This window comes from Argopecten irradians, chromosome 14, assembly GCF_041381155.1.
Source record: "Argopecten irradians isolate NY chromosome 14, Ai_NY, whole genome shotgun sequence".
Taxonomy (NCBI): Eukaryota; Metazoa; Mollusca; class Bivalvia; order Pectinida; family Pectinidae; genus Argopecten; species Argopecten irradians.
In genome coordinates, this window is record NC_091147.1 from 25,324,163 (window position 1) to 25,339,617 (window position 15,455).

General features: G+C 34.7%; 1 protein-coding gene and 1 long non-coding RNA gene across 14 annotated transcripts in view; both read left to right on the forward strand.

Moving 5' to 3' along the window:
• Positions 1-15,455, forward strand: part of LOC138307937 (peripheral plasma membrane protein CASK-like) — a 203,639-nt gene that overhangs the window by 106,159 nt on the left and 82,025 nt on the right. The window lies entirely within an intron of this gene.
• Positions 1,203-5,264, forward strand: LOC138307597 (uncharacterized). Of its 5 annotated transcripts, XR_011206015.1 has the most exons (5): positions 1,203-2,101; positions 2,789-2,875; positions 3,416-3,536; positions 3,835-4,769; positions 4,871-5,264. It is a non-coding gene; the product is annotated as an uncharacterized lncRNA (long non-coding RNA). The 5 variants fall into 5 exon arrangements; XR_011206017.1 differs by lacking the exon at positions 2,789-2,875 and having other exon boundaries at positions 4,871-5,263; XR_011206016.1 differs by lacking the exon at positions 1,203-2,101 and having other exon boundaries at positions 2,510-2,875; positions 3,835-4,819.

Below are 15,455 nucleotides of genomic sequence, written 5' to 3' on the forward strand. Positions count from 1 at the left end.
TACTTTTTCTAAAAAGTACAAAAAAAGCATGCTCTTTTAGTACTTTTTTCCGGACACACCATCAGGGCAGAGTACTTTTTTTGTACTTTTTTTGGACTCTGAAATTTTGCAGAGTACTTTTTTTGTACTTTTTTTGGACTCTGAAATTTTGCAGAGTACTTTTTTTGTACTTTTCTGGACTTAAACATTCTGCAGAGTACTTTTTTTGTACTTTTCTGGGACTTAGTCATTTTGCAGAGTACTTTTTTTGTACTTTTCTGGGACTTAGTCATTTTGCAGAGTACTTTTTTTGTACTTTTCTTGGACTTAGAATTATTGACTTAGAATTATTCACATGGTATGAGAAATGCTCAGAGTACTTTTTTTGTACTTTTTTTGGACTTAGAATTTTTCACAGAGTATGAAAAATGTTGTGTACTTTTTTTGTACTTTTTTGGGACTTAGAATTTTTCATAAGGCATCACCATTTCAGTGTACTTTTATTTTGATTTTTTTTTTCTACTCCAATTTTTTTTAGGGGGAGTTTTTTTAACAAAATTATATATTTAATTAAAAATTGTTTACAACTGAACATTAGAAAGAAATATAATTCAACTACCGGTAATTAAGATGTTTATTTAATAAGTGAATGCTGCAGATGATGTTTTGAATAATTTTACATTCTTAATGCTAAGTTTTTATTTTCATTTCTTTACCATAAATGTTTAAATTATTTCTAATCACTTAAGTGTTCACCTTAAAATATTGTTGAAATGTGTTTATATAAGTGTTCACCTTAAAATATTATTGAAATGTGTTTCCAATTCCCTTTCTCTCTAAATGAGTTAAAATGTAGTAGTATACACTAGGCCCATGTACATATATGTTACATAAAACCAATGCCTATGTGATCAGCATAATTAGAGTCTTAATTATCGACAGTCACGTGCACACTGACACACAAATCGCCTGTCTCTGACCAGTGGTTTCACACACAATAACGATTTACAACCAGGTAAACAAGCCAACACATGTACATTAGTCGTTCTGCACGGACCTAACAAAACTCTCCCCTGGGTCAGACTCATGGTCCCATACGATAATAAATAGTTTGTGAAAGTATTTCCATCCTCATATAATGATTAAATGGTTTCAGTATAAAATCTCAACAAACTAACCAAAACAAATAGACATGCCGGGGATACTCCGTTGCACACATGGAATTTTATCAACTCATTTGTTTACACCGACTCGGACATCATAGTAGGCTAACCAACAAAACACTCACGGCTCATGTTTACGTAGGCCTGGATGTTTCTGGTCAGACACATGGTCTTATACGATGATAAATAGCTTGTGACTATATAATCTTTCCAGCATCACAACGATGAAATTGATACTTTAAAAAGTTCCTCCAAACCATGCCAAAACAAGGGTTTTGTTTATCTTTTTTTATATAAAAATCTCGATCTTTTCACGACATGCCGGAAATGGTTCTTATTACAAATACTCTGTTGTCGTGATTATAAATTGGTTTACACCTCGCGTCAAAAGGTGGATTTATTAATATAATAGTTCGTATATTTTCTGTTTTGATATATTATCACAAACTCTCAACAAAAATTTAGGAATTAAGAGGTTTGGTTTAGACGATAGGATCGTACAACATTCTTTTGAATCACGTAAGAGGCCTACAGGTGTCTGTTTGTAATACAGCAACTAAATGTGGATTTATCAGCACACCAGTTCATTTGTTTGCGTTTTTTATTCCTTGTCCTAAGTTAATAATAAAACGTGAGGAATTGAGAGATTTTGTTTATAAATATTATAGTACAGCATTCCTTTGTGAAAGACGTAAGCGGCCCCACATGTGTTTGTCACGTGATTATTTGAGCGGGAAACACAGAATGTGAAACAGCTGGCTGGCGGCCATATTTGTTTACGTCTGTCAGCTGATTGCAGAATGTAAACAAACAAATATTACTGGCTGCTGGGCCAACATCGAAGGTAGGATGTTTGCACAGAGACACGAGGTTATTTATTTTTTGTTTATTGTTACAATACCATCGATCTCCTCAAACTCTAGCTGGTGAACACAGTACCGATGGAGGATGGAGTTACGGTAAGTTCATTTCTCTTACTTGTTTACTTCGTTCTGAAAGCATTTGGATGCAATTAAAACACCCAGATTATGAAATAAGTTAGACATCATTTTTTGTTTACATAGCTGTGCTTTCTTTTTGAATAGGCTTGGCAATTATTTCATTGCCGTTCAGTTGTAAATTTCAACATCATTTATAATTTCAAATCACAAGAAAATTTACACGGCAGGGGGGTTTAAATGTTATAAATCAATTCAACATCCAACAAATTGTATCTGGACACAAGTTTTATTAAAAAACTATGGAACTTTCCATATCATTTTCACTTCATTATCGCCCACAATTTCGTTTTGTGGTACATAATTTATTTTATGTTTTTTTTTTTTTTAAAAACTTTACTTTATTCATCGTGATTAATTAGATTGGGAAATAATATTTGTTTTCTTGAAAACATGGGTAATGAAATAACATTATTAACTTAAATATGTGAGTGTGATTTGGATGCTCATATTCAATTATATCATTGTTTTCACGACATTTTTGACAAGAAGGTATGATGTTTCAATGATGTAATCCTATCATATTTACATTTTGCTGTCCATCAGTCAATTAAGTCCTGCAATTAAATCTAAATGTGTATACACATTCATACATGTGTTTCCATACAATCAGGTCATGTATATATAACCTCATATTTTTCCTTTCAGGCAAATTGCAGATCAGTATGTGATAATGATCGAGGGCAGGCAGACTGGTTAAAGACATAACATTAATATGCCTAATAATTTAAACAGGTAAATATTAATAAAAGGATGGTGGTAACATGTGAATAATTATATATTTTAAGATGACTGATATACACAATGTATGAACATTATAAAAAGAGTTATTTTACCATCTAAACATAACCTTTGCATTCCTTTTTTGTTAAGTAATATTTCATTGAGACTTACAATTTAAGTGAATTAACACTCTGAGAAAAATGTCATTTATCAGAATGGCAGTAGGGTCACTGGGGTGTTGATCAGGGGTCAGGGAGTGGTCACACCTCTTTTGTTTACATAATTATCAAGCGACTGCCTGGTATTTTGGTAGTTTAGTAAAACTGTACTGGGGACAAACAGGGCTGGGTTATAGATCGAGGCATGGCGTCAGGTAAAAAGGGCACGGCGTGCGCCATGCGTACATAAAAACACTAAAATAATTTAGTTCTGTAAATTTATTTTTGATTAATTAATCTAGCCATGTGTGAACTTTTTATGAGTATACTATTGTACCATATGCATTTACACTGTATCCATATTGCACATCCTATTTTTTTTCTTTCTTTTCAGAATACAGTAATTATGAAGAAGAAACAGTCAACAAAAACAAATGAATAGCTGATGACTGAAAATGAATGCACCTCATCAAAGAGACTGAAAATCCACAGCTGTCATCAAGCCACTTTTGCAGGTAAATATTTCAATCTATCCTGGTTTCAGATTGCTATTACTAGCAATTATGTAAAAATATGGATGCCATTTTAGACACTAAAACTCAGTAATCCTGTGTGGAGTGTATCTGGCTTCATTGTACGTTCATATAGGCGAGTGCTTCGAAAAATAAATGGAGGAATTTACGTTGTTACATACATACACATGGCATGGTATAAAATTAAAGCAAAGATTTATTTGAGCCAAACAAAAAAATAAGACATTTTAATATATCCATAAACACTATTGTTCCAGCACAAGTCTTTGTCTTTTTTCAGGCTTTCACTGCCAGGAAAATGGAATGAAAAACAGCATGTAATGGACTTGCACTGGACAGTGATCAAGGGGAAAAGATTTGGACAGGATTTCATTGCATTGACATATTGAAATTTATTGTAGACAACATTGTGACAAAACCTGATGCCAATGTTCAACAATTTACACATGTTTTATCTCTGAATACAATGCTGTGTTGTAAATATTGAACAGAGTGTGGCCCTTAATTTATTTGTTTCTTCTGTGCATCACCATGTCCAGGTACTATCTTTAAACTTGATGTGTGGGTCCATCTTGGTTGGATTGTGTGTCACATAAAAAACACTGCACTAACTAAGACAAGTCTATTTGAACAAAAAAACAACCTTGAATTGCATCTTCATTTAAGAAAAACATTGCTAATCTTTTTCTATGTTATAAGAGATACTAATAGGTCCATCTAGGTGAGCTGAGGCACCTATAACCATCAATAAATAAGATTTCTATCATAGTATTTGAAATTAGTGAAAGAGTACACCTGGGTTTTCATATTGTATTCTTAATTATTTTGGTACTTTTCCACCAACATCAGTAGTAAGTTTTTCATACAGTTTATGATTTGTTTTGAGCTTGTTAAAAAGTACTAAAAAAGTACTGTACTTTTTTTGTACTGTTTTAGTACTTTTTGGTCTACATAGAAAAGTACTAAAAAAAGTACTGTACTTTTTTGTACTTTTTCTAGACAAAAGAAAAGGTCAAAAAAAGTACCCTGTGTGCTTTTTTGTACTTTTTTTCCGCCACAAAGTACTTTTTTTGTACTTTTTGTACTGTTTTAGTACTTTTTGGCCTACCTATAAAAGTACTATAAAAGTACTGTACTTTTTTAGTACTTTTTCTGGATAAAAAAGGTCAAAAAAAGTACTGTACTTTTTTAGTACTTTTTCTAGATGAAAAAAAGGTCAAAAAAAGTACTGTACTTTTTTAGTACTTTTTCTAGATGAAAAAAAGGTCAAAAAAAGTACTGTACTTTTTTAGTACTTTTTCTAGATGAAAAAAAAGGTCAAAAAAAGTACACAGTGTGCTTTTTTTGTACTTTTTGTACTATTTTAGTACTTTTTGGCCTACCTTCAAAAGTACTATTAAAGTACTGTACTTTTATAGTACTTTTTCTGGATGAAAAAAAGTACAAAAAAAGTACACATGCCACGGTCATGTGTGCTTTTTTTGTACTTTTTTCCCCCCACAGAGTACTTTTTTTGTACTTTTTCTGTATGGTGTAAAACAATAGAGTGTACTAAAAGCATGCTTTTATGAGCCTGTTTTAGTACTTTTTGTACTTTTTTTGACTCATTTTGGAACCGGGAGGTAAGTTTGGTTCCAAATTGAGTCAAAAAAAGCATGCTTTTTTTGACCTTTTTTTAGTGTACTTTTTTTGTACTTTATTTCGGTATGGGTAATTACCTATACTCTATATATCTTAACTAGCCAATTTGGCCAGTCTAGCCAAGTTTCTAGATTATACAGAGTTTAAATGAAGAAGGGAACTGCCATACAGTTATGCTGAAATACACAGGTAGCTGTATTTGACAAGTTACACTGTGTTCATGTAGGAAACTGTAACAAAACTGTATTCTAGAAAATTGGTAACAAAACTGTATACGAGAGTGATGCTGTGGGGAATCAATTGTCAGACGAATTATCAGCAAGTTATAGTTGTGGTTAGTCGAGATTGCACATTAGTGCACCTTTGATGTGAGGTAGTCATGCATGATTTATATCATAACGCTAAACAATAAACGTATTTTCTTCTCGAAAAACGATTGATAGGTCACAGACTTTATTGCGCACCACAGAACCGATGAAATTTCCAAAAGAAATGTATTTGCAGATAATGTCAGAACACATTATGGTATCAATTGCCGTTCACAAATTCTATATGTGAGTTTGGTTCTTTATCTAGCATGAAAGGAATGTAACCTTTTGTAAACTTATATCTGAGCCATTATGTTTCATGACTATCGAAATAGATGATGGCACTGTCAGGAAATATGTGAGGGGGTATTATGTACTGATATACATAATGGTATACAATCAAATTGATATATGAAGACCTCCAAAGGGATAGTACATAGTTTTCTAGAATTCTAATACAGTCAAACCTCGATGATTCGAACTTCGATGAATCGAATTTCTCGCTGTATCGAACTTTTTGTCTGGTCCCGAATTTCTTCACTATATAACATTACTAACTAACCCGTGTATGAATCGAAGTTTTATGAATCGGAAGTTCTCGATGTATCGAACTTTTTTCATGGACCATTTGTTATAGAATCATAGGTAACTGACACTTGATGATTCGAATAAAAATTTACCTGTACAGATCAGGTGTTAGCCGATACCCCGCGGCATGCTGTCACACCTAGCTGTCTCGCGACGGCCCTTCGCCGGACAATAGGGATTATGACAGCTTGTGTTGCTAGCTTGATATCATCAAGATAATTAATATCACTAATCAGACCGATACCCGGTGCTTTGTTTTTACAAGCTGCGTTATTAAATCATTAGTATGGCAAAGATACAGTTAGTCGTTTTTGATGTTCGCCGCCGCCATTGGTAGCGGTTTGTAGAATTTACGGAACGGCAAATAGCGAGCCACAGTTACATTGCAAAACTTTGGCATAAATACTGGAGCAAATGGATCATTCTAAATCGAAGTATTATGTAGGTGTTGTAGCGCTTTCGGTTCCTCCTTTTTAGTGTCGTTTTTACAACGTGTTTTCGTTTTAATATTCATTCCGTAATATTAACCATCGCTTAAATATATAGTCACCAAACGAACACATGTACATGGGTTAGGCCTAGTACACGTAAGTCTTGTTTATAACATACGTATGAATTGCTAACGATAGCAATACATGTGATTAATTGCATACTTCGTTTTTATTTTGTTTTGCTTGTGGTAAATACAATGATTATAAAGTTTACGGAACGGAGACGACATGTACACAACTACCACAGTTGGTCATGGTAAAAAAAACATCGGTCTAATTTCAACCACGAATAATTCGAAGTCTCGATGTTTCGAAGTTTTTCTGACGGTCCCTTGAACTTCGATACATCGAGGTTTGACTGTACTAGATTATCTCCCTTAGTTTGAATCTTGGAATCCGACACAGTAACAGAGACAAGAATGATAATGGCAAATTTTATGATGATTTGGTATTCTTCAGACCGATGGCCAGTCTAAAGAGTCATCCAAGTGGTCTTTATACACAGGTCACATTGTGTTGAAATTTAGATTAAAATTGTATTGAAATTGGCCATTTGAGTACCTCCAAAAAAGTGGTCTTATTTAGCAGGTGGTCTTTATACAGAGGTGTTCACTAAGGCAGGTTTTACTGTAGTGTCAGTCGTGTCTGTTTTCCCACATTGTGGTCTTTCTTGATTGCATATGGAGGCATGCAAAGGGTCTTTCTTGATTGCATATGGAGGCAGCAAAGGCATTTTTGTCATTTCTAGTATGCATTATATGATATCGTATAATAAATGACAGTGTACATTATACAATAAAACTACAGCACTCGTCCTTGTAAAGGTGCATGTTCAGTGACACAGGACATTGATGAAATCAGAAATTCCTTCTGGTGTCCGTCTAATTATTATCTACATTGTCCGAGACTGCCTAATCATTATCTACATTGTCCCGAGTCTAGACATTCATTATCGCTGTCTGTCATCCTTACACTCGGATATATAAAGACACTTGTAGCGAGACATTAAGAATACAATTTTTATAAGACATGGCTTTTATACTTGTGGAACACAACATTGCAGGCTAAGGATGGGATCCAGGATCTGAATACAATTTTACCCTGAAGTATTATCTTGGACAATAAAAAGTTTCATTGTCTAATGCTTTCACCCCTAAAAGTTCCCAATGAACTGTTCTACCCTTTTAACAAGAAGAGTTCAAGTGTGTCTTTGGGGTGAGAGACCAAGTTAAAAGAAGCTAGAATTGTTTTGTGCTGTTTCGTGAGAGCTTTGCATATGCATTTTTGTCGAGTAGTTCAATGAGTATTGTGTGATCTACATGAAGTATATACAAATTTTCATGTGGTGTATTCTATATGTTTTGATTCTGATGGACATTGACACCATGCAATGCTGATGACTCTATACATAACACAGTGTGCCTTGCATTGTAATATTCACTCAACAGTATATTCACTCCATAGATAAATTAACTGAGGATGGAACAAACGAGCTAGTATCAAAGTCTTTCCTTCGTGTTTATCGTCACATTATCTGCCAAGCCTCGAAGATGTAAAATATCAATTCCTAATCACTAAAATGTTTGTGCCTAAAGCATAATGCTGAACAACCAAAAGCATTTCTTTGACTTTGCACTTTAGAGCCTAAAAGAGTGTCATGTAATATTCTCCAAAGAGCAGTCTGAAGACTAGCACTTTTGAGCTCAGTATGTCTTGTTTAGAAAAGATGTTAAAACTATCCTGTTATTTCTTTTTCGCCCATGTTTATGTAGTCCAGATCTTTAACTGATTCATCCCTGAAGAAACATTTAGAGTCTTCTAAATCAATGACTAGACCAGTCCATTATGAAATTTCAGGGGTGAATGAGTTATATTAGTCCCTTCGCTGTCTAAAGAAACAGCAAGTGAACAGCCGTGTGACATTCATCATTCATCATCTCTGTCTATACCACTTTGTCATTTCGCTTTTTAAAGAACCTCTGAAGATCAAGGGACTCGTTGGCTGAAACTCAAGGGCTACCAGGTTTGATGGCTTTCAATGATGGTCTCTGAAATCACATAAGATCAATCTTCTGAAAAAACAAGTACCGCTCAGAGACCTTTAATATTTTAGGTATGGGTAATATGCTGGGGAAAAAAAGCTTTTGAAATGTGTTTGAATGAAGGACCTTGATCTTCTCTCAAGGTCACAATATTTTCTCAGTAACCAAGATGCCCAGAAATCCCAAGTCAGTCATGAATGTTGTGAATGATTTTCCTGTATCATTTTGATAGCAAGTTTCATTTCAGTCGAAGAGTATTTGTTGTATGATGTATACATTCTGACAAAATTTCCTAACAAACCATGTTATTAGCTTGTTGTGCACATTGACATTTGTATAACCTACTGTAACAAGTAGTCATAATGGCATCCAAGCGTAAGTAACGGTCAAGGTTTTTTTGACATCAGAACATCAGAGGTCATAATGGACAGACACAATGATTGTCCAGTGCTGTCTAAATAGTACAACTTTGATGTGCTTCTGTAATTGAGTGTCCATCAGTCTGGACCATAAATGTTTATTGATTATCATTTATAGGGTATTATAATACAGATTTAGGGCCTTTACTGGCTAGGTACTGTGTCAAGGGTTTGGGGGTGGTGGGGGAGGGAGCACAAGGAGGAAGATGGTGTGACGAGGGGGGGAGGGGGCAGGGGTGGAGGAGGAGGGGTAGGTTAGGGAAGGAAGGGGGGTTACAGGTAGAGGAAAATGAGGGGGAGGGATGCAGGAGAAGGGGACGGGAAAGGAAGGGGAGGGGGCATGAATAGAGGAAAAGGAGGGGGAATGCAAGACGAGGGGATGGGAAAGGAAGGGGAGGGGGCAGGAATAGAGGAAAAGGAGGGAGAGGGATGCAGGAGGTGGGGATGAGAAAGGAAGGGGGGGGGCAGGAATAGAGGAAAAGGAGGGGGGGAATGCAGGAGGAGGGGGTGGGGTGATGAGGAGGAGGAGGAGGGGCAGGAGTGGGGTAGGTAGGAAAGGGGGGGGCAAAGGTAGAGGAGAAGGAGGGGGAGGGACACAGGAGGAGGGGAGTGGGAAAGAAGGGGAAGGGGGCAGGAATATGGGGAGAAGGAGGGGGAGGGATGCAGGAGAAGGGGGAGGGATGCAGGAGGAGGGGACGGGAAAGGAAGGGGAGGGGGCAAGAATAGAGGAAAAGGAGGGAGAGAGATGCAGGAGGAGGGGACGGGAAAGGAAGGGGAGGGGCAGGAAGAGGGGGTGGGGTGATGAGGAGGAGGAGCGGGAAGGGTCGGGGTAGGTAGGAAAGGGGGCACAAGTAGAGGAGAAGGAGGAGGGGAGTTGGAAAGGAAGGGTAGAGGGCAGGGATAGGGGAGAAGGAGGGGGAGGGATGAAGGAGGAGGGGGCGGGAAAGAAAGGGGAGGAGGGCATGGATAGAGAAGGAGGGGGAGGGAGGCAGGAGGAGGGGGCTGGAAAGGAAGGGGGGGGGCATGAGTAGAGATGAATGAGGGGTGGAGGAGGAGTAGGGGGTAGGGTGAAGGAGAGGGGAAGTGAGAAGAAGAAGGGCAGGGGTGGAGATGGAGGTGGAAGAGGGAGAGGAGGAGGGGGGATTAAGTTGTCAGGATCATTGCTTTTTGTGGTGATGTTATGTCTAGAAATAAATGGCAGCCGCCTGTCCGTTAATGATGTGCCATATTCTACCAACAGGAAGTGCCCTAACAACCGGGAGGAAATGAAAGGATTTTATTGGAGGGGGCTTATTACTGAATGTCGGTCAGGTTTCTACCATTTTCAGCAAAGGATAATGAGGAACAGGCGTATTGAATTACCAAATATTCTTTTGTCATTGTTTTTTTATCTATTGTTCATCTTTTTGATATTACTGAATGTCAGTCTAGGTTCATACCATTTTCGGCAAAGGATAAATATTTTATTGACATGTTTATCAGCTGTTTATCACTGTGATATTAGTTATTTACTTCTTCTCTTTATAGAAGACCATACTTGTGATAACAGAATCCAGATTTGTTAATGTTTTCCCTTGTCTCTAAAATCCTCTTGGGGCTTTATGATGTGTTCAAACGTTTTAGTCACTTTATCACTTCTTCTTTAATACCGACTTGGGATTCAAATGTCATGACTTTCACATATTGTAACTAGAATGACCACCACCTCTAGGAAAAAAAATGCTCTTTATAGCCAGGTGGTCATTATACACAGGTAAAATTGTACTGATATTGGCCATTTTGGATCACCAGAAAATGGTCTTATTTAGCAAGTGGTCTTTATACAGAGGTGGTCAATAAGGCAGGTTTTACTGTATGTTTTTATGTCTCATATATCAAAGATAAAAATACCAAGCATTATAAGGTCAAGGTCAATTTCATTTGAAGGTCAATTATTATACATAGTTATCATTAAAGAACAAAATTAAAAAAGAATTTATACAGCCTTGTAGATATTCAATCTATTTCACCGTTACATCTGTAGAATTTGGTAAAATCAAAAAGCAAAATGAAATGTGAAGGTTTTTGTTTCAAAGGTCAAGGTTTAAGGTTCAGTACATCGTTCAAGGTCAAACTCTCATGCTTCATTTACCTAGTTTACTTATTCTCATGATCAGATTCCAATATAACTGAGCTCTTCAATATTTTGAAATAAAATTATAAAATAGTATTTCCGTATTCTTCCCAAAAACGCACAGAAGACTTAATAAAAATGAAAATAGAAGCGTCACTTAGTGGAACCAACTTTAGGCCTTTCACAAAGTTATGGCATAAAGTAATTACCCATAAATCAAACGGTAAATTAAATAATTAAGAAGCTATGTGGTATTTATATTGTCAGTCTGTAATTGATAAGGATTTAAATGTAAGGCCTTGAAAAAGACAAGAGAGCCTTTAGTGGATTCAATACAGTATGTCTGTTCAGATTTTTCCTTGAATTTTCACTAAAGAGCTTTTTTGTGGATTCAATACGGTATGCCTGTCCAGATTCTTCCTTGAATTTTCACTAAAGAGCGTTTTGTGGATTCAATACGGTATGCCTGTCCAGATTCTTCCTTGAATTTTCACTAAAGAACGTTTTGTAGATTCAATACGGTATGCCTGTCCAGATTCTTCCTTGAATTTTCACTAATGTTAACACATTTTTTCTAGTGTGTAATAAAGGTTTTACTATCCAAGTTAAACGTAAGTAAAACTTCTAAATTGATTCTACATTATCGAATGAAATTTGTATCAAAGAAATCATGCTAGGGTATTCTGCAAATTACTATGGCTCCAATTGACTAACAGCTATTACCACAAATTTAACATTAAATTAAATTATTTAAAACACAAATCAAATTTAACTGAATTTGCCCCTATCCTTTAAATTGAAGTTTCAACCCTCTCAGGAATAAACACTTTCCCAAATGACTTTTCCATTTTAACTTATTTATCATATGACAATAATCAGTAATAGAATTTTTGTCATTTTTGAAATTGTTCAAATAAATTCAATAATTTTTGGAGATGTTTGACTTCAATTTCATGAGATTATATTCAGGATAAATTAATTCAAATTTTTTCCGAGATGTTTCACTTCAATATCTTGAGATACTGCAAACTGAAGTTTCAATGTTTTAGTATCCAAGCTATATATAGGATTTCATTTGTTTTTATTTAAACATTCATTGATTCAGTGGAATAAAAGTTATTATAAATGTGCAAAAAAAAAAACCAGTTTGACATTACTACAGAACAGGGCCTGATAGAATCTAGTATTATAAGGATGACAGAGTTATTCCCCTTTATTCATATGTTGATAAGAATATGACCACTATTGGACCAATGTTCTGTTGAGATTCTAGTCATGTAAGTTTGTGTTTAGCAATCCTGTGATAGCAAGAAAAGAAGCAAAGATTCATTTGCATATTGTAAATTTAACTTAATCACCCCTGAAATTATATAATGAACTATTCCAGCTTTAGTTTAAGAATAGTTCAAATGTGTTCTCAGGGGTGAGTCAAGAGTCATACTGAAATTGAATGCTAAAACCAAAGCAAAATTGGGGATAAAATGGATAGCAGGAACATATTACATGTCAATCCATGATATTGTACTTTTAGGAAAATACAGAATCTACATGGTATTTCTATACATTTAAAGGAGATAACAATCGTCATTTCAGAGTAATCAATAAAAAAAATAATTAATAATCAATAAAAAAAATATTTGGTTAACAATAAAAGAATATTTAGTAATCAATGAAAAAATATTTAGTAATTGATAAAAAGAAATATTTAGTAAACAAGAAAAAAATAGGTAGTAATCAATAAAGAAATATAGTAAAAAAAAAAAATTATTTATCAATGAAAATATTAATCATTAATCAACAAAAAAAGCTGTTTAGTAATTAAAAAAAAATTATTAATCAATTAAAAAAGAATGAAAATTAAATTGATCACTTTGAGTATTTATCAATAATAATGTTTAAGTCCCGCAAGCATTCAAGGTTTTCTTTCATTGATTTGTCTGTCCTTCATTCTGTCTATCCTTCCTGTTTTGCTTCACCTTTTTTCACCTAAATAACAAAGAAAAAATCAATTCCCCATGAAGCTCACTTTGTTTTATGTACTAACAGTTAAGAATGTTGGTTTTTCTCAGGTTCTCTGACTTTCCTTCAAAACCAACCATGACATTTTGACCATTGAGCTATATCAGAGATAAACAGTTTTACCAATGACCATACAAAATAAAAACATTTAACTCTTAACCTTTCTCAAAGGTAAATCTTCATTTTGACAATTATTTCAAAATGTTTTTGTTAAATTTCTTTTCCTAATTGGATCAATTAATTTCAGAGCTGGCTCTTTAGGGAACAAGTCAACAAGTCTTCGTAAAGCTTATAGCCAAGAATTCAGTGTTTTATAGATTTAAATCTTGTTTGGAAAAATACGAGAAAGAACGCTACAAACAAAAAACAAAAAAAAGTTGGTTGCAAAATTACTCAGAAAAAAATGTATCAACCAAACGCTATACAAATTTTTCACTATAAAACGTAAAAGTGAGGTATTTGACTTTGAAGGAAAAAGTCTACTTTATCAGTTGATAGTAAAAGTATATTATGTCACAAAGCTTGTTCACAGTATTGAAGACAGACAATACTTTATGAAAGTATATTGCTAGCAATTACTTCATGTTATGCAGAAAAGCTTGCAGACGACATTTAGAGACCATCTAGCCTTTCAAAGAAAGTACTGCTGTCGACAATAAAAGTGTATCATTCAGGAAAGACTTTGAAAACCATGAGATCTTGATGTCCCTGAAACGACTTAAGTGAGGCACAATTGATTTTAGATGCACATCAAAAGGCTTTCAGTTGCCGAATAACGGCAATTGGAGGCCAAACGAGCCCAGCATACATCGTCCCTGGAGAGTTTTAACGATATTGATTTGAGTATAAGGATATACTGATCAATCGATGCCACTTATACAAAAACGGTTCACTAAGGAAGCCGCTCATGGAAACAACAGGCGATACGTGTTACGCATTTTATTTAGTCCTTCCTTCCTTGTAAGTCTTCATTGTTACGGTTCTTATTGTATTATCAAATTGAGCAATTAAATTACTGTGGATTCTGATTGTTATTTGATAGTTTCAATAAAAGTGTTTTTTTCAGGAATACTTTGAAGTCATGCATATAAGTTAATATGTAAATCTAAAAGATCTTTTCCTCAGGGCCTTTTTTTAGTTCCATTATGAGTCCTTTTCTGAATAGAAATCATTCAAATTTTAGCTAAATTTACCAAAAACAAAGTTTATTCTTACCAATTGGGCTTATTCAAGTTGATTATGGGTCCTTTTCTGAATAGAAATTATTTCAAAATTTAGCTTAATTTACCAAAAATCTAGTTTATTCCTATAAATTCATTTACCAATTTTCTTCCCAAAATAGTGAAAAGGTTGTTTTCAGCATCGAATATTACAAAGCTTTTGACTGCTAGGTAGCTGCTTTATATAAGTTATACATTGCACCTGATGTCACTACAAAGAGATGTTTGTTAGTGTGATTTGTGAAGATTTCAGTAGATGACTTTGACATATATATATATTATTACAGATTTTTTTGTCAAGCACAATATTTTTGTAATTTTGCAAGATTTTTCAAGATTTGCAAAACTTATATTCACCAATAAAAAAAAAAGGTAAAGGATGTTGCCATAATGCTAATTCAAAATCGATAAATCCTCATGGTCTTGTTTTAAATTAATTTTTGAAAATATTTATCCTCAGATATTGATCTGGCCAATATGTTGTCACATTGAATGTGTGTAAAAATTGAAAGACTTATCTCTTCCTTATCTTTGCCAGCTAAATATGCTGGAAACGTCTTAGAGAGTTTGACCTAATGACTTTGCTGAAATGAGAGTTTATATAGAATAGCTTTCAACAATTGACCACTGCTAGACTGACTGACCAAATGAATTGCTCCAGCCACTGGCTCGGTCTCTATCAATCTTCGGCCTCTTGAACACCTCTACGTGGAGTTAGCCATTGATTTTTACAAGTCAAGAGCCTGATGCTTTTCCTAGTAAGGGAGGTATCATTTATCATTGAAAAAATGGTACTAGTGACAGGTTGTCCGCTTCAGTCGAGGAGAAATGATGACTGGGCTGGACCTCAGGCAAACGTACCGATCATTTGTGTGCTCGTAAGGTTAATTCTCGATGGAAGGTTGTAAATTGTGGATTGTGGGAGACAAAAAGAGTTCTTGATACAAAAAATTATACTTAAATCATGGTTTGTGGGAAACAAAAAAGAGTTTTTAAAACAAAAATCTAAACTTAAATCGTAGTTCGTTGGAGACGAAAAGTGTTTGTGATACAAAAATTT